An 18,848-nucleotide genomic window follows, 5' to 3' on the forward strand; every position below is an offset into this window, starting at 1 on the left:
AGGGCTATACTACAATAGACCCACTTCCTTACAATGGGCACTTCAGGTTTACAGGCCCTCATGCACGTCTCTATCCAGGGACAACGTGGAGCCTCCCAATTTTTGGCTGCCCTGCCTAAGGGCTATACTACAATAGACCCACTTCCTTCCAATGGGCACTTCAGGTTTACAGGCCCTCATGCACGTCTCTATCCAGGGACAACGTGGAGCCTCCCAATTTTTGGCTGCCCTGCCTAAGGGCTATACTACAATAGACCCACTTCCTTACAATGGGCACTTCAGGTTTACAGGCCCTCATGCACGTCTCTATCCAGGGACAACGTGGAGCCTCCCAATTTTTGGCTGCCCTGCCAAAGGGCTATACTATAATACACCCACTTCCTGACAATGGACACTTAATGTTTTGAGGCCCTCATGCACGTCTCTATCCAGGGACAACGTGGAGCCTCCCAATTTTTGGCTGCCCTGCCTAAGGGCTATACTATAATACACCCACTTCCTGACAATGGACACTTAATGTTTTGAGGCCCTCATGCACGTCTCTATCCAGGGACAACGTGGAGCCTCCCAATTTTTGGCTGCCCTGCCAAAGGGCTATACTACAATAGACCCACTTCCTTCCAATGGGCACTTCAGGTTTACAGGCCCTCATGCACGTCTCTATCCAGGGACAACGTGGAGCCTCCCAATTTTTGGCTGCCCTGCCTAAGGGCTATACTACAATAGACCCACTTCCTTACAATGGGCACTTCAGGTTTACAGGCCATCATGCACGTCTGTATGCAGGGGCATTGGTGAACCTCACAATTTTGGACTGCCCTGGCAAAGGAAAATACTACAAAGACTCAGTTCCTCAAAATGGGCACATTAGACTCAGAGGCCTTTATGTACGTCTCTTCTCAGGGACATCGGAGTGCCACACAATGTTTTACGTAAAATCTTTCATGTATTGATCTCAAAAAGTAACATACATTAGCTCTATCTCACTATTGGGTATGTGCCCTTAACATTTCCGCCATGAAAAATCATTTTGGTGTCATTTTGGAAGGTTTTCTGGTGAGTCCGTAAAAATGGCGTAAAACGCGGACAAAATTGTTCACAGCTGTGACTTTTGAGTGATAAATGCTTCAAGGGGTCTTCCCCATGCTGTTGCCATGTCATTTGAGCACTCTTCTGAGACTTTTGTGCCATTTTTAGGGTTTCTACATGCTGCCGGTGGTCATTTCACAAAAATACTCGGGTCTCCCATAGGATAACATTGGGCTCGTTGCTCGGGCCGAGTACACAAGTATCTTGGGAGGCTCGGCCCGAGCTTCGAGCACCCGAGCTTTTTAGTACTCGCTCATCACTAATAAGTACATAAATATTCTCCACTAGCACATATGGAATGCCCCAATTATTTTTTCGTCAATTTAATAGGTAATGGGGGAATGTGGGGAGGAGTGAAATATCTGAGGAGACAGTGTGGGGATAGAGGAAGTGAAAATGTGTGAGGAGACAGTATGGGGAATATGTGAGGAGACAGTAGAGAAAGGGGGAATGTTTGAGGAGTTAGTATGTTGGAGGGCGAAATTTGTGAAAAGACAATATAAGAAGAGAGAAATGTGGGAGGAGATGACAGTATGGGGATGGGGAAATGTGTAAGGATACCGAATGGGGAGGGGGAATGTGTGAGTAGCCAGATTGAGAAGAGGGGGAATATGTGAGTATACCTTATGGCAAGGAGGAAATTTGTGAGGAAACAGTATGGGGAAGGGGAATGTAGGAGGAGACAATATAAGGAGGGGAAAATGTTTGAGGAAACATTATGATAAAGAATGTGTGAAGATATAATATGGGGAAAAATGTGTGAGAGGTCACTAGGGGAGGATATGAGGGGACAATATGGAGGGAGACATGTGTGAGCGCAGTATGGGGCAAAATATGTAAGGGGACAGAATGGGGGAAGAAATGTGTGAAGAGACAGTTTTCAGAAAAAAAGACAGAATGGGAGAGAAAAGTATGAAGAGGCGCAGCATAGAGGTTGGTAATGTGAGGGTGTATTATAGAGAGGGGGCTGCATGAAGAGACTGTGAGAGCACATTATTGGGTACACGATAAGCAAAGGTGGTGGGAGTGTGATATATATAGTATAGAGATTGAGCAGTATTAGGGGGACACAGTGTGAAGAGGGGACCCTTTATGACAAGGAGAGGGTAGTGTTGAAGAAGTACAGTAAAGTGCAATTATTCAGGGACACAGCTGATGGTAGAATTTTTTTTAAAGGGAAGTATAATGACACTGTTTTTTTTAAGTGCACCATGTAGGGATACACAGCAGAAAGCCAGAGAAAAGAGAATTCTACATAGATGAGCTGTGGATGTAACATGTCATTATAGCATCTAACAAAAGGTATGAGAATGACTGCCATCACAGAAAACATCACCTATAACAGTGATGGCGAACTTATGGCACGCGTGCCACCAGGGGCACGCAGAGCTCGTTCTGCTGGCACGCGCGCTGTGTCCTCATCCTGCCGCTTTGTTCTGCTAGTGTGGTGGCGCCGGCATATCAAAGCTGTGTTAGAGCGGAGGAGACATTTCTCCTCACTCTGACACTCCTCCTCCCCCAGGCTGCAGGTGTGTTGCCTAGGAGATGGAGGAGCGTCAGTGAGCGGCGCCGGCGTAATGAGGTCTTCTGGGAACTGAGGACTCAGGGGCGCGCAGCGGTGGAGCATGTGCTGGGAGGTGAGTTGTATGTTGTGTTTTTTTTTTTTTTATAACTCGTGTGCGGCTGTGCCAAGGTGGGGATGTGGGGGCCAGTGCCAGCGCCAGCATGGGGTGGGGGGGAACACACATGCCAGCATGGGGGGGGGGGAGAACACATATGCCAGCATGGTGTGGGGGAGAGAGCATATATGCCAGCATAAGGTGGGGGGGGGAATGCACATACCAGCATGGGGGGGAGAACACATGCCAGCATGGGGTGGGGGGGGAACACATATGCCAGCATGGGGTGGGGGAGAGCGCACATGCCAGCATGGGGGGGGAGAACACATATGCCAGCGTCAGGTGGGGGAGAACACACATGCCAGCATGGGGGGGGAGAACACACATGCCAGCATGGGGTGGGGGAGAACACACATGCCAGCATGGGGTGGGGGAGAACACACATGCCAGCATGGGGTGGGGGAGAAACACACATGCCAGCATGGGGGGAGAACACACATGCCAGCATGGGGGGAGGAACACACATGCCAGCATGGGGGAAGGACACATGCCAGCATGGGGTGGGGGAGAACACATGCCAGCATGGGGTGGAGGAGAACACACATGCCAGCATGGGGTGGAGGAGAACACACATGCCAGCATGGGCGGGAGGGGAGAACACACATGTCAGCATGGGGAGCAGGGGGGGGAGAACACACATGCCAGCATGGGGGGGGGAGAACACACATGCCAGCATGGGGGGGAGAACACACATGCCAGCATGGGGGGGGAGAACACACATGCCAGCATGGGGGGGGGAAACACACATGCCAGCATGGGGGGGCACACATGCCAGCATGGGGGGGAAACATGCATGCCAGGATGGAGGAAACATGCATGCCAGAATGGAGGAAACATGCATGCCAGGATGGAGGAAACATACATGCCAGGATGTAGGAAACATACATGCCAGGATGGAGGAAACATGCATGCCAGGATGGGGAAAACATACATGCCAGGATGGAGGAAACATGCCACAATAGGGTACATTTACCAGGAAGGGGAACATTTACCATAAAGGGGAACATGCCAAGAAGGTGGACATTTACCATGATGGGGGTACATGCTAGGAAGGGGGACATTTACCTGGATGGGGGTACTTTTTCGTGGATGGGGGTAAATTAACCAGGATTGGGAACATTTACCAGGATGGAGCACATTTACCAGGAATGGGGTACATGCCGGGATGGGGGAACATTTACGAGAATGGGCAATATGTCAGGATGGGGTACATTTACCAGCATGGGGGAACATGCCAAAATGGGGTACATTTACGAGGATGGAGGACATTTACCAGGAGGTATATAGTTACCAGGATGGGGCCATGATGGGGACAAATATACCAGAATGTAGGAAATATATATCAGGATGGGGGACATGTTTACCAAGAAGTGGCCCAGGAAGGGGGACAGAACTACACAATGAAGGGGGAGGGGAGCAACTTGTACGTCTTTATGGGATTTCAAGATGTTCAGACTTTGAAATGTAGATGTGGATTTAAGGGTGACATCTGATTGCATTCCATGCTAAAATCTCTGTCTAATATGCTGCAATTTTTTCCAGAAAGATCAATCCAACTGCTGTGTCTGGAAAGGGCTCAGCTTCAATGTTTGGTAAGCACGAATGAGAGTGATGCCCCCTGCTGAAGAGAAGAGAAGACTGCAAAGGTAAGGTTAAAATCAATTATTTACATAATAGGATTGGTTGGCACTTCGGAAAAAAAATTGGGTTTGGGACTACAGTTTGGGCACTCGGCCTGTAAAAGGTTCGCCATGACTGACCTATAATGTATCTGGATGTAAATTTTTATCTTTGATACCGACTTTCGTCTTATGGGTTCTGTGATTCCTGTAATGTCTGCAGTCTGATGATGGCTGTTAACAACAACACCCAGCACCTCAATACCAGTATTAAAGACATACTGAGAGTTGTAGGTTCATGTGATTCAATTGTACAAGGGGCTGACCTGAAATTACAGCTGATCGCTGTATTAATTTACTGATGGTAGTTATGATGCTGTATTTCTGTACTGTTGTGGTTTCTGGAGATATATTCACGTATTGAGGTTGCTTCTGGTGCTGCATTCATATACTGATGGTGGTTCTGGTGATGTATTTCTGTGGTGTTGATGGTTCTTGAGATATATTTTTGTACTATTAGTGGATTTGATGCTGTATTTCTGTACTGCTGGTGGTTCTGATTATACATTTTTGTACTGTTCATGGCTCTGGTGATGTATTTCTATACTGTTGGTGGAATTGGTGCTGTATTGCTAGACTAATGATGGTTCTGTTGACACTGTTTTGATGGTGGACATCATGATTTATTCCTGAAATGATAGTAATTCTGGAGATGTATTTCTGTACTGTTGGTGTTTCTGGTGCTTTATTTCTCTACGTCTGGTGGTTCTGGTGATGTATTCATGTACTGTTATTGGTTTTGAGCCGGTATACATGTACACAGAGCTGGATATTGACTAAAAGGTGGTCTCCTAAAAAGAGCCACTCCTTGGCTAGGTCCTTCCCGGAGGGATATCTGGCTAGTTTCTGTGTCAAGACTCCTAACAGAGGCTCCACAGACCTTTTTGATTTGCATACTTCCCAGGGGGCAATGCACCTAGGATTTCACTGTGTTGAGCGCCATCACTGCCTGCCGGCAGTGTTTTCTCTGGCTAGTCTCCCGAGATCAGTGATTGTTTTGTCTTGTTGGTCTACTAGGCATTGCTTCCACCTGGCCAGAATCCTACTCCACACTGATGAGGGGCAATACCCCGAAACAGCTGTCTGTGGATGGATACCTGGCCTTGGTATTTCCCTTGTCATATCTTTAAACTCATCAAGAGCTGGATATTAACTAAAAGGGCCACTTAATATGGTGATTATGATGGTCTCCTAAAAAGAGCCACTCCTTGGCTAGGTCTTGCCCGGAGGGATATCTGGCTATTTTCTGTGTCGAGACTCCTAACAGAGGCTCCACATACCTTTTTGATTTACACTGTGCATAGACAGAAAGCTGTGAATCAGTGGTAGGGCCAAGATTTTACAGAGCCAATGAATATGTCGGACTACATGGCAGGAGTGATAATCTCCTGCTACTAAAATAGTGATTTTAACAAAACTACAACAAGCCATTCAGTAAAGGGTACTTTACCCACAACGATATTGCTAACGATATATCGTCGGGGTCACGGTGTTCGTGACGCACATCCGGCGCCATTAGCGATATCGTTGTGTGTGACTAAAAGGAGCAACGATCAATGATTGCAAAAACGTCAAAAATCGTTGACACGTCGCTCCTTTTCATAATATCGTTGGTGGTGCATGCCGCTGGTTGTTCGTCATTCCTGCGGCATCACACATCGCTATGTGTGACACCGCAGGAACGACGAACATCTCCTTACTTGCGTCCACCGGCAATGAGGAAGGAAGGAGGGGGGCGGCATGTTCCGGCCACTCATCTCCGCCCCTCCTCTGCTATTGGGTGGCCGCTTAGTGACGCAGCTGTGGCGCCGAATGAACCGCCCCCTTAAAGGAGAGATTGTTCGGTGTCTCCAGTGACGTCGCTGAGCAGGTATGTGCGAGTGACGCTGCCGTAGCGATATTGTTCGCTATGGCAGCGATCGCCCCATGACGAAACAGCGACGTGGGCGGGTGCTATCGCGCACGACATCGCTAGCTAGCGCTAGCGATGTCGCAGCATGTAAAGCACCCTTAAGTGACACATCACTGGAATCGGGGCCTCTGTCTCACTGTCATGCTGCTTTCATACTAGGTGGCAAAATCCTGGTTTTGGATTCCCTTTAAAACATTCACATTCCTGGTGAGTATACAGCTTGATGCCATCGAGGCTATACAGTTGTTGAAATTTTCTCCAGACCTATTACATCTGCTCGCATGTACACAGCCAATGCTGACTTAATCCACTTAATAAATGTCAACAATAAAGTTATTACAATCGCTGGTGTGCACCCTGGATACTGCCAGATAATGAACAATCCGAAAACGTCACCTTTGTAGTTAAAAAATAATTCCAGACATGACATCACTGTGTCCGGTTGATTAAGTATCGCAATGACAAGCTGTATTAGAGATTGTGAAGATGTCTGCAGCAGAATGGGCGGCATTTTTACATTGTTGATAGGTTTTGCATGTCACGATTATAGCCAAGACGGCTTACGAGATGCATAGCTAATAGGTCAAAGTTAAGAATCTTTAGTAGTTGTAATAGTTTCATGAGTGCTGTAATTAGTTTGGCACTTCATACGCCGCAATTGTGTATGTTAGTGAGCAGGAAACAGTGGAAATTATTGCTCCCCTGGCAAATTTAGAAGGCACATTGCCAAGAGAGAACTTAAGAGTGTACATGTGTCAAATACAACAGCCATACAGTTATAATCAATTTTTAATTTTTGCTGTCAGAAGGGAAAGGATCCTTTAACATGAGCAGTCACATAGCTAGGGCTAGTGGAACATGTCTTCCGACAATCATAATGTTTCTTTTCATAGTTGTCCGGGAAAAGGAGGATGGTGTAAAAAAAAAAAATAGGCAGTATACCTAATTAACCCCACCATCAATCATGGACGCATTATTAATGATTTCAAGCCCTCTTTACCAATATCTCTGCAGTCAGGATTAGTGATGGGTGAACCCAAACTATTAAGTTCAGGGCCCATACCGAACACCTAGTATCCGTGCATGAACCCCGAATATGGACTGCTCAGGGAAGTTCCTGTTATTGTTGGGGTTCAGCCACTCAGATAAAAAAAATTATAAAAGGCAGAAAAATGGGGATTAAAGCAGGACAATTATACTTACCGAGTTTCAGCACGGTTCTCACACTGCCTCCTGGTCCGCTCATTAAATCTCATGAATATTCACTGCTTCCCCTGCCCAAGCTCTCTGACAGCGTATGTGATTGGTTGCATTCAGACTGCCGACATTCCGGCGTCTGTGATTCATTGCCTTAACAATAGCTATCTGGGTCCCCGAAGTGGAGCGTAAAAATAAATAAATAACTGGAAAAAATGGAGCAGGGTCAGTAGTATTTTGATACCCAGTGCAGGTAAAGCAGACAGCTGGAGGCTGCAGGACCAAGCATTGCCAAGCTGTGTGCATTATCATGGCTGTGTATCAAAATCTAAGGGAGCCCATGCAGCTTTTTTTTAAAAAAATATTTAAATAAATAATTAAAAAATTTGATACCCAACCAAGATTAAGCAGGCAGCTGGGGGCTAGTATTCTCACGAAATAAACAGAAAGCAAAGAAATTTCTTCACTTTTTTAAAAAAAAAACACCCTTAAAAAAACACCCTTTTTTTCCAATACACCATTTCCAATTATCTTTTACCATCCTTCGGTTGAACTTCACATGTCTTTTCTATGTCATATAAACTATATAATTGTTAAAGGGACTGACTATGTAAGAAACTGCATTGTGAAGATGTTTCTTAATAGTAATAAGGTAAGGACTTACTCATATGTAGCATTTTTTACTTGTGTTACTTTATGCAAACAAAAATGTAGCTGTTTTATCTATAACAGCAAGCAGATTTCTAAAATTTCATTAACAAGGTGTATTTTTTTGTCTCAGATTTTTTGACCTATGGTACTTTTTTTTTTTTTTCTTAAAAAAGCACAGCATGTTAATACTTTTAGCATGTGCCTATACACTAGTTATCAAACTTAGATGTGTTATAGGTCAATGTTATTGTCAAGGGGTCTAAAATGACAGAACAGGGGCTCCTATACTGGCCCTCAGACTTGAGACCCTGTGCTGTCCCTTATCACAGATGTAGGCTTGATGGTAGCTAGGTCTGAGCCCCCACTTTGACCTGACTGCTGTCCGAGCCCCGATCTTACTCCCTCTCTCCCCCAACCTTGAAGCGGGCCAAAAACACAGTAATAAAACCCCATGGAAACGACACGGACAAGGGAGAATGAAAATTCATACACACTGCACTCAAACACAAAGGAGGGACTATATGTGTACAGGGGTATAAAGAAAAAAGGAAGGAAGTAAATGCACAACAGGGGAACTTCCACACTATGCAAAATAGCAACTACAGATCACCACGAACTAGATCACCACAAAGTCCGGAATTGCTGGAGAAAAACTGAAGCTATAATTGGCGCTGAATAACAAGGTCCAGAAGTAGACAGTTGTGATTGGTAATTAGCACCCTGAGCTCCTAGCAGAGTTCCCCAGGTTAGCGGAATTAACTCCTGCAGGACTGAGGAACAGAGCACATGAAACAGCCGACACCCAGCTCAGGCTGAACAACTAGGAGACATCAGTTTGGCTGTCAGGCACTGCAGTGTGAATAGAGCCTGCCACCGCCGCGACACCTAATGAGTCTGGACCTGAACACCGCATGACAGTTATGCACAAAAGCTTATTAAACATAAAGGTTAAGCTTTGTGGAAAAAAAGTAATTTAATTATTCAAAATTTTACTCTTTTTATTTCATAATACTTCATAAATGGGTTTAAGGCTATGTTCGCATGTACTTGCTGAAATTTCTGCAGGGATTTGACAGCACATGTGCGTTTCAAATCGCTGCAGAAACACTGCATAATGGATGAATAAATGCCGAATTCATGCGCTCGGATGCTGCACCCACCATAGACAGAGTGGGAGCACCATCCAAAGCGCACAAATTAATTGACATGCTGCTTTTTTGTACGCGTGGATTTGGTTCAAAATTTTGGCATCCTAACTGCAGCGTTCAAAAAAGCAACGTGCTCACGTATCCTGCACAATCTACATAAATTGTGCTGGGGACACAGGATGCATGCATTTACGCTGCAGTGCAATACGCAGCGTAAATGCATGCAATTATGCAACGTGCGCATGAGCCCTAAAGGGGTTGTCTAGATTTAGACAAACATGGTTGATTTCTTGAATAAATAGAACACTTGTCGCATGGGTGTTTATGTTATTGCTGCCCATTAATAGAACTGGGCTGTAATATCACATACAACCAGCGATGTTGTGTTACTTTTTCATTTAAAAACAATTCTAATCCTGAACATCCTTTTAAGATAATGACAGCATGTTATGTAATCTTATGTAAAGTTGTAATACAATGGACATGAAAGAGACAAAAGATCTAACTTTGCACTAAATTTGTAAAGTTTACCAATTCCATCACAATGCTATGTCTTTCATGTCTGCTACATTTATCAATATATAGTGTGTGTCCACCCATATCCTGTCCATTGCCATTAACTTGAGAATGGCGGCAGCTACAGTGCCTACAAGTAGTCTTCAACCCCCTGCAGATTTAGCAGGTTTGATAAGATGCAAATAAGTTAGAGCCTGCAAACTTCAAACAAGAGCAGGATTTATTAACAGATGCATAAATCTTACAAACCAACAAGTTATGTTGCTCAGTTAAATTTTAATAAATTTACAACATAAAAGTGTGGGTCAATTATTATTCAACCCCTAGGTTTAATATTTTGTGGAATAACCCTTGTTTGCAATTACAGCTAATAATCGTCTTTTATAAGACCTGATCAGGCCGGCACAGGTCTCTGGAGTTATCTTGGCCCACTCCTCCATGCAGATCTTCTCCAAGTTATCTAGGTTCTTTGGGTGTCTCATGTGGACTTTAATCTTGAGCTCCTTCCACAAGTTTTCAATTGGGTTAAGGTCAGGAGACTGACTAGGCCATTGCAACACCTTGATTTTTTCCCTCTTGAACCAGGCCTTGGTTTTCTTGGCTGTGTGCTTTGGGTCGTTGTCTTGTTGGAAGATGAAATGACGACCCGTCTTAAGATCCTTGATGGAGGAGCGGAGGTGCTTGGCCAAAATCTCCAGGTAGGCCGTGCTATCCATCTTCCCATGGATGCGGACCAGATGGCCAGGGCCCTTGGCTGAGAAACAGCCCCACAGCATGATGCTGCCACCACCATGCTTGACTGTAGGGATGGTATTCTTGGGGTCATATGCAGTGCCATCCAGTCTCCAAACGTCACGTGTGTGGTTGGCACCAAAGATCTCGATCTTGCTCTCATCAGATCAGAGAACCTTGAACCAGTCTGTCTCAGAGTCCTCCAAGTGATCATGAGCAAACTGTAGACGAGCCTTGACATGACGCTTTGAAAGTAAAGGTACCTTACGGGCTCGTCTGGAACGGAGACCATTGCGGTGGAGTACGTTACTTATAGTATTGACTGAAACCAATGTCCCCACTGCCATGAGATCTTCCCGGAGCTCCTTCTTTGTTGTCCTTGGGTTAGCCTTGACTCTTCGGACAAGCATGGCCTTGGCACGGGTGGAAACTTTCAAAGGCTGTTCAGGCCGTGGAAGGCTAACAGTAGTTCCATAAGCCTTCCACTTCCGGATGATGCTCCCAACAGTGGAGACAGGTAGGCCCAACTCCTTGGAAAGGGTTTTGTACCCCTTGCCAGCTTTGTGACCCTCCACGATCTTGTCTCTGATGGCCTTGGAATGCTCCTTTGTCTTTCCCATGTTGACCAAGTATGAGTGCTGTTCACAAGTTTGGGGAGGGTCTTAATTAGTCAGAAAAGGATGGAAAAAGAGATAATTAATAGAAACATGTGAAGCTCATTGTTCTTTGTGCCTGAAATACTTCTTAATACTTTAGGGGAACCAAACAGAATTCTTGTGGTTTGAGGGGTTGAATAATAAATGACCCTCTGAATAAACTTTTCACAATTTAAAAAAAAAAAATAAAAAAAGAAATAACATTCTTTTTTGCTGCAGTGCATTTCACACTTCCAGGCTGATCTACAGTCCAAATGTCACAATGCCAAGTTAATTCCGAATGTGTAAACCTGCTAAATCTGCAAGGGGTTGAATACTACTTGTAGGCACTGTATAAGCATAGAAGTGGTGGCTAGGTATAGTAAAGTAGCAATGCGCCATGCAATGAAACAACTTATAGTGCCAACTGGTGGAAAACAATGGAGTTAGCATTTTTATCTCGAAAACGGAACAAGATAAAAAAAAAAGTGAATTAAAAAATTGTAGGGCATCATCAATTCAATATGAATCGACACCTTACATACAGAAATGCTATGATATGAAACCCATGAACCCCCAAAACACTGAATGCTGATCACGCATATGGCGCTCATTTAACTTTGATGCCACCGTCAGCTGCAATGCACATGTGAACTCTGTACACTATCTTGCTGCATGTTTTGCAATATGGTAGGTAACACGTTTTCACAAGCATCTGTAATACGTCGTTGTAGGTCCTGCAATGTTGGTGGAGGGGTCGCATACACCTGCTGTTTGATGTGACCTCACAGAAAGAAGTTCAATGGGGTCAGGTCAGGTGAGCGTGGAGGCTACTCCACGCAGCCACCATATCCAATGACTTGTAGGAAGGTCTCCATGAGGTATCGCTTCACGTCCGCAGCCTTGTGAGTTTTACACATTCTAGTCATAGCATTTCTGTATGCAACATGTCAATTCGTATTGAATTGATGATGGCCTACAACTTTGTAATTCATTTTTTTCTCTATCTTGTTCCGTTTTCGAGATAAAAATGCTTACTACGTTGTTTTCCACCAGGTGGTGCTATAGGTGGTTTCATTGCGTAGCGCATGGCTACTTTACTATACCTAGACACCACTTCTATGCCTATAGCTGCCGCCATTCTCAAGTTAATGGCGGTGGACAGGATATGGGTGGACACACTGTATAACCTCTGTGTGTCTTGGTAAAGACCACTAACCTATGTGTGCACTGCTGATTTCCTTTAAATAGAGGCCAGAACAGGTTATAATTAATTATGAAACACAAAGCGTGACCCATCTTTAATCTTAAGGGATGATGTATTGTGCGGAAAGTATGGAAACATGGCAGAGCCACATAGTAATGTTTGTTACAGATTGGGAGGATTGAGTCATGCAAAGTTTAATCGACATACAAGAAAGCTTCTAGTCTTACTATATTTGAAGGCGTTTTATATGAGCAAATGTAGGTTGACATAATTCAGCACCAAAGAGAAACTGGTGAAGGCGTCATTTATCAAATGGCAACCTTGTCCTACCAGGAAATACTATTTATATCTGTATAATCATGTTAGTTGTACTTGTAGAAGTTTGAGCTGCACAGGGATCTAGACTCTTACCTAGTGGCTTCAATTTATAAAAATAACTTGTAATATATAAGCATTTATCAAGTGCTTAAAAGGGGTCACCCACTATTGGATAACTCTGCTTCATCGCTTGAGGGTCCCCACAGAAATTTAAAACAATCTATAGTCACAAGAGATGAACAAATCTTCTAAGATTCAAGTTTGCTTACTTTGTCGAATATTCCACCAAATTTTCTGTTGTGGTGACTAAATTTATGCGAATCTTGACACTTAAAAGCTTATAATGTTCAGAAAGTACACATGGGGAGAACAGAAAGAGAGAGGACCCTGCTGACGATGAGAACTCGACAGGACCTTGTTGACCATAAGAGCTTATACTCTACAGAAGAGAGAAAGAGAGAGGACCACACTGACCATAAGAGCTTACACTTTACAGGAGAGAGAAGACTCCGATGACCATAAGGGCTTACACTATACAGGAGAGAGAAAGAGAGAGAATCCCACTGACCATACTGTAAAAGTTTACACTACATAGGAGATAGAAAGAGAAAGGACAACATTGACCATAAGACTGTGCGGAGCAGTAGTCACGGGCGAGGGATTGACTTCAGACACGTCGGCATTCTACATGAAATGACTGGTCCTGGCTGGATGTGTGGAGTTGTGTCAGGTGAGCCGTGAACCCATGTAGGCCTCATATTGTCACTGAAGTTGTTTGGCCAGAACCAGATGACGATGTGACGCCCCTGGACTATCGGGTCGTCACAGTGTATTGCACAATCTGCCCTCCCGTGCAGTATCCACCTCCTTCTAGGTTTTGGGTCCCTACTTACATGCTGTTGCCTACATCAGCTAATTAAATCCTAGATACACCCTGCACCACACCCACCAAACACACCAGTGGACGGTTTGAGTGGAATAGAGTCGCCCACCTGGGGGGGTTTGGAGAGGAGAGGTCAGGAATGTCAAGAGGAGAGAGTCGTGTCTGAAAAGTGAAAGAGAGAGGAAGTCAGGAGCAGGGCTCCTGGGAAACAATCTAGGTTGCAGACGGTGGTCTGGGCCTAGAGGACTGGGATCCCCGGTCGCAGGGGATCATAACAAGGGGCACGGATCTGTCGAGGAGGACAGCCGGCGGCCTTGCACCATCACCGGGCTGGGACCAAGGCACGACGGGGTACGTGGACCCTAGGTCGGGGAGTAGCTTCAAGCAAACCGATAATTTACCCGAGGAGAACGGAGTCTTCAAGAGCCGTTCCCACCCACTCCATAATCGGGGCATTAGCGAAACGAGGGGGATAGGACTTTCCAATTCAAAACGGTCCAGAAAATCCCAAGCGTGAGCCCTGAGCGCAAGCTCACACACTTAGCCATAGTGGGGAGCGGGACCTGGCAAGTTTCATACTACCGGGACCACCGAAGAAGTAAACTTAGTGCCAGTAGGCAGGTCACGGATCACCAGGCAGCAGCATTGGGGACGGGACCCGAACTAAGCTCCCCTCAGCGGCGTCCAGAGACTTCTTTGACCAGTTGTCAGTGTCAGCTTAATGGACTGAGTGAGTACAAAAATGACCCCCTTGCATCCAACGGCACTCCCCTACCATCACCGAGCCCCAGGGTATCCCCCCACCCATGGAGGGTCACAACACCTGGCTGCCCCATTCCATCATCCTCGGGTACTCCCAATTGCAGCGGTGGTACTCCTAATTACCACATACCACAGGTGGCGTCACAAACTCTATAACCTCCCTTGTAAATATCCCCCTTTCATTTGAGTGGCCGCACGACCTCCGGGTCCGGAGACCCTCGAGCCACTATGAACCCGGATCTGAGCAGCTCGACTGCTGGCACGGGGGCAGCACAACGACTTGTATTCACATGCTTCAGGTTCGGGACTCGATCTGCTGACCTTATGTTGCATTGTCAGTTTCCTTTCCTTCTGAGCATCAGCCTAGTCAGTCCCTGTCCAAATGCTAATGGTCTTATGTTTTACGTTTCCTTACCTTGCTTCCTAGGGGGCTATAAGGATCAGCTGTCTGATCGCTCATTGTTTTCTTCTGATCAGAGCACCACCACTTAGATCGGGAGAAATGCTCATCTCTTGTAACAGGTGTGGCGCCCCTGAGGCTTCAGTTGCCACAGGGTACTACAGCTCAATTAAGCTGCAGTATTCATCTCAGGTAAGGAGGGGGTTAATCATCGGTGTTTCCACACTCACACTTTACATATAGCTGAGGAGGCTTCTCACTGGAGAGCTGGACTAGGGTAGGCTGGAGGTGGAAATCACGAGACAAGGGACTTTCCCTGTCACTAGGAAAACCACCTGGGAGGCGGGCACCATTTGGGATGGAAGTAGGAGCAATCTTTACACAATTTTCAGTCTAGTCAAGCCGGCACTACAGTTCTAGCGACACAACACCACCTTCTTCTATTTCTTTCACGGGGCCTGAGGCTTGGAGCGGGACATTCAGCCCAGGTTCCTCCCTACTGGAGGGGCATCTCTTAAGGACACTTTCAAAATGCCGGTGGCTACCTTTAACTTAACCGGAATTGGCTGGAGCGCACCACGGCAGTGACCAGTACCTCCTGGGCAATCTAACGTAAGTGAGTAAAGGACCTGGAACCGCAGCAGCTGACTCAGCCTTTTGATTGCCGTCGCCATTGACCCGCGCTTCAGTGCCAATGGCTACTTATCTCCTCATCATCCTCCCTGGGGCCCGCTCCACCTGTGGGGAGAAAAACCATCTTTGCTTCTACAACCATCCACCCCAGAGGACAGTGACAGCAGTGGCGGCTAATCCCTGGCCGCGTACTGCAGGTGGCATCACGAGTCATCCTCACCCTCCCCCATCCATTACTACCCTCATCCTCTCCATCCCATCCATCCACCCCCCTTCCGTGGACACCTTGGGGTCATGAATCCGGGCAGGCCACTCGTGACATCCCCCTGACCCTTCACCGGCCCTGCGAAGAGTATCCCCCCAGGCCCCGTGGGGTGCTCTACAGGCAGTGCTCAGCTGCTGGTTACAGGACCTGAGTCATGTTAGCTACAGGAGTCATCCATCACATGACCCTGTGCTACCATTACAACCATCGGATCCACGTGATCATGTCACGTGACTTCCGGTGGAGGCCTGCAAGTAAAGTTTTAGCGCAACCGCGTTTAAAATGGCACTGTTACATTTTGACAGTGCCATATAAGGGGTTAAAAGGCACGGGCAGATAGCAATTCCACTCGTGCCTTTGAGGCACACATGTCAGCTGTACAGAACAGCTGACATGTGCGCAGATCGCCGCAGACTGCTTGCAGCAGCCCATGGAGATTAACACTATCACCACTGGGTTGTAATATTACTGCCTCCGGTCGTTAAGGGGTTAATATAACATTCATACATGTTATGTTACATGTTTTACTAAAATGTGTAACTTATCTCACAATCAAGGTTGTCAATTTGACTTTTTAAATAAATAACCATAATAAATCGTTATGATTATAAGTGATCCATGTCTACAGCTCAGCTGCATTCACTGTAGACTGTAAAATGATGATAATTACAGTCAGAATAATCTGTATACTTTTTTTAGCATAAAAAAAAAGTATGCTTTAATTTTTTTTTTTTACGGACAGGACAAGAAAGCGCCCTATTTTTACGGACTGTCCTGGAATTTCTGGATGGCTGGCAACCCAGCTCACAATATGTATCTGCTTCTCATTGTCCTGCACATTTATGAGAAAGTAAACACTAGAACAGAGCGCCCTCTGCTGTACTGATATGGAAAATAACAAGCAATATAGACAACAAGTCAATAACGTGTGTACAGTATATATTTTGTGACAAATTATGATACCATCAAAAATATTTTAAGCCACGCCATCAAATTACTCCAAACAATACAATTTGTGCACAGTATCACAGACATCAATGATCCCTTCGTACACATTAATTTTACCCTAGACAAATTTGCTGTCTCCGCCTTGTGACAGTCATGGATTATCTGAAAGTGGTCATGACTCTAAAGATAGTAAACAAACCTTACATTATTAAACTATATCTAATACAATACTGAATTGCACAATTTAAAAGAAATAAACCGAATGATGCCTAAATCAAGGAAATATTCAATCCTACAAACAGAAGAAAAACCTACACTTGGAGACTAGAAAATAATATCCATATAATAATATTCTGTATTATGGCATGATTCACATAAAAAACACTAAAATATAGATAAGAAATGCAGAAATTAAAGTGCACTTAGAAAACCCGGTAATCAGCCATTATAAAGTGCTGATGCATGTAAAACACAAGAATAAAATCATTACTAAACCAACCATATATAAATACAATGCACTGTGCTGTGGTCTACAAATATTATTACTAGAGCTTAAATCAAGAAACCTTAATCAATCAATTCAATACCAGTGGCAATCCAATAGTATTATTATTTTTAGACCATAACATTGTGCGTTACATTAATATTTGGTGAGTTTATTAATAGTATTTACATGGTTTAGCAGTTTAAGGGCATGTGCACATTTTTTGAGTATGTTTTAGAGCAGAAACTGAGCAGAAACTCTACAAATCCTCCTCAAAAACTTGAAGATTCTGCTCAGTTTCTTTGATGGAAACTCTGCAAATAGTCCCAGACAGAAAAGAGCTCCTGTGCAAAAACAGTACATGGGCCCTTTGTAGTCCTATAAGTGATCATAATGCACAATTTCACCTGCCCTGGTGTTAGAAGAGACTCTTTACCTCCTGGGCCCATATGTGGCTGCATAAGTTGCATCAATGATATGCCCACTCATGGCTTCAGGTTATGGGCACACAACATTTTTTTAGGTTTTATTCACACATCAGTATTATTGATCAGTATTTACATACCTTGTGGATGCAAAACCTGGATGATAAAGGAACAAAACAAAAGAAGAATCAAGCCATTGAAATGTGGTAATGGAGAAGGATGTTATCAATACCATAGATGGCAAGAAGAACAAACCAATAAATTTTGGAACAAATTAAGCCAGCCATGTCACTCGAAGCAAGGATCACCAAGCTACAACTTGTCTTCTTTGTACACATCATACGAAGAGAGCAATCACTGGAGAATGCATGGTTGTAAGAATAGAAGGAACAAGGCAAAGATGAAGACCAGGGACCCGATGGCTTGATACTATCAAGAAAACTGAGAAGACCCTGGTAGACCTATGTAGGTGGAGAAGACCCTAGAAGACCTATATAGCTGGAGAAGACCCTGGTAGACCTGTCTAAAGCGAAGAAGAACCTGGTAGACCTATCTAGGTGGAAAAGATCCCGGTAGACTTATCTAGGGCGAAGAAGACCCTGGTAGACCTATCTAGGCGGAGAAGACCCTGGTGGACCTATCTAGACGGAGAAGACCCCGTTAGACCTATCTAGGGCGAAGAAGACCCTGGTAGACCTATTTAGGCGGAGAAGACCCTAGTAGACCTATCTAGGTGGAGAAAACCCTAGTAGACCTATCTAGGTGGAGAAAACCCTAGTAGACCTATCTAGTGTAAAGAAGACTCTGATAGACCTATCTAGGCTTGCACAAGTTTGAGCTTCCAACAGAGCATTCATCCATCAAGTCATCTTGGTTCGAGATTGAGCTGAACACTGTTAAAAGAAAGGAAGACTTTATATGCCAAAACCAGGAGTATCTCCAAAACATAGAACAGGTGACAGTGTTGCAATTATAGTTTTTCTCTAAGTTCCACTTCTGATTTTGGAATACAATCAATGATGCAAAATACTGACATGTGAAAAAGTCATTAAACTCAGGAGATCCTCACAAGTTTTTCAAGCTTCAGGAAATGTGCTAACATGCCTTTTGTCATTTTTTCAGTAGTTTGAGGGTTTTCTGACCGTTTTAACACCAGCATTTTTCCGGATTGATTTCCCATGGTTTTTGTGAAGTCTTTTTTACTGTCCTTTATGGGTCTTTTTTTCACTCAGTTGAATAATGGTAAAAACACCTACAGTATTTTGAGCAAAAAACTATGATAAAA

This window comes from Anomaloglossus baeobatrachus, chromosome 2 (assembly GCF_048569485.1).
Source record: "Anomaloglossus baeobatrachus isolate aAnoBae1 chromosome 2, aAnoBae1.hap1, whole genome shotgun sequence".
NCBI lineage: Eukaryota > Metazoa > Chordata > Amphibia > Anura > Aromobatidae > Anomaloglossus > Anomaloglossus baeobatrachus.